The sequence below is a fragment of the Gorilla gorilla genome, chromosome X (assembly GCF_029281585.2).
Source record: "Gorilla gorilla gorilla isolate KB3781 chromosome X, NHGRI_mGorGor1-v2.1_pri, whole genome shotgun sequence".
NCBI classification, from domain to species: Eukaryota; Metazoa; Chordata; class Mammalia; order Primates; family Hominidae; genus Gorilla; species Gorilla gorilla.
In genome coordinates, this window is record NC_073247.2 from 80,543,167 (window position 1) to 80,545,286 (window position 2,120).

The 2,120-nt window shown below is 39.6% G+C and overlaps 1 pseudogene; it reads left to right on the plus strand.

The window, feature by feature from the left end:
• The first annotated feature begins 588 nt into the window (after positions 1–588).
• On the plus strand, positions 589–1,848 carry LOC101148580 (actin-related protein 3-like; annotated as a pseudogene).
• Positions 1,849–2,120: the final 272 nt, after the last annotated feature.

A 2,120-nucleotide genomic window follows, 5' to 3' on the forward strand; every position in this document is an offset into this window, starting at 1 on the left:
CTGTGATTTAGTAGAGAAAAGGGCTATATTTTCAGTAAGTGGTAGGAGCAATTGGCTGCCTGCATGGGAAAAACAATGACCCTTATATCCTGCCTTGCATCACATACAAACATTACTTTCAGTTGGATCATAGACCTAAATATGAAAGGTAAAGCACCTTCTAGGAAATAAAAAGCCAGGAGGATGCATTCATGACCTTGAGGTGGGCAAAGATTTTTTAAACAGGATATAAAAAGCACTAACCATAAAGGAAGAGATTGATAAATTAGACTCCACTAAATTTAAGAACTTCTCTTTATCAAAATGAATTAAGAGAATAAAAAGGTAACTGCATTCAGAGAAAAAATATTTGAGATATAGATACCCAAAAAAGAGGACTACCTGCCTGCCTGGGTTGCAGAAGTGATGGCTGCCGACTGAACTTGCTGCTTTCTTGCTACTACTTGGGCTTCCTGGCTACCTACCAAATGGTGAGGGTGGCCCAGCTGTGTATGGTCAGTCAGATAGTCCCTGTCTCCCACCACCAATCTCTGTCCCCTAGCAGCATGGAGCAGATGGTGGCGGCAGCAGAAGCAGGCAAGGAGGGAAATGGTGGGAGGGCTGCAGGCCTGTGTGGTGGACTGTAGCATGGGGTATACAAAACTAGGATATGCCAGAAATATAGAACCACAGTTGATCATCCTTTCCTGTATTGCTACTAAGGAGTCACCAAAAGTGGGTGATCAATCTCAAAGGAGGGTGATGAAAGGTACTGATGACCAAGACTTCTTCATTGGTGATGAAGCAGTAGAAAAAACCTACATATGCAACAAAGTGGCCAATCCACCATGGTATAGTTGAAGTTGGACCTGACAAAAAGGTTTATGGAGCAAGTCATCCTAAATATTTAAGGGCAGAAACTGAAGACCGTTATTTTATTTTGTCTGAACCTCGACTTAATACTCCAGAAAACAGGGAATATACTGCTGAAGTAATGTTTGAGTCCTTCAGTGTTCCAGGCTTGTACATTGCTGTGCAGGCTGCTCTTGCCTTAGCTGCATCTTGGACCTCAAGATAAGTAGGAGGACGGACGTTTACAGGTACAGTAATAGACAGTGGAGATGGTGTCACTCATGTCATTGTTATGGCTGAAGGGTATTTGATTGCCAACTGTATTAAACACATTCCAATCCCAGGATGAAATATAACATATTTTATTCCACAACTGCTGAGAGACCGAGAAGTAGGAATCCCTCGAAAACAATCCCTGGAAACTGCTAAGACAATAAAGGAGCACTATAATTATGTCTGCCCAGATTTAATAAAGGAATTTAACAAGTATGACACAGATGGGTCAAAATGGATTAAGCAGTATACCAGAATCAATGCTATCTCAAAGAAAGAATTTTCCATTGGTGTTGTTTCTGAGAGATTTTTGGGATTTGAAATCTTTTTTTCATCCAGAGTTTGCCAATCCAGACTTTACATAACCTATCTCAGAAATTGTAGGTGAAGTAATTCAGAATTGTCCTATTGATGTCAGATGGCCTCTCTATAAGAATATGGTCCACTCTGTAGGTTCAACCATGTTCAGTGACTTTGGATATCACTTGCAAAGAGATTTGAAAAGAACTGTATGTAGATGCCTGGCTGAAATTAAGTAAGGAATTGAGTGGCAGTAGATTGAAGCCAAAATCTATTGATGTACAAGTCGTTACACACCATATGCAGCCATATGCAGTTTGGTTTGGAGGATCAATGCTGGCTTCCACGCCGGAGTTCTACCAAGTATGCCACACTAAAAATGATTATGAAGAAATTGGACCTAGCATTTGCCGTCACAATCCGGTGTTTGGAGTCATGTCATAAAAATGACTTCATAGTTATTGGGGTTAGGGAGGTGGAGAAGAGATAATCTTTTTCATTATGTTTTGTCTGGATGGCTGGTTTTGAGGTTTTAAACCTGACTTGAAATAGTAAGACCAAACATGATTATATAGAAATATTTTAATAAGTGTATCAACATGCAAATGTAGAAGAGAAAGAAAGTGATTGTATTTTTTTTAGATTGAATATTTGAATCGTATGTGTAACAAAGAAGTGGGTTTTAGTTCCTTCTGTGCCCTGGTATTTTGTATGTT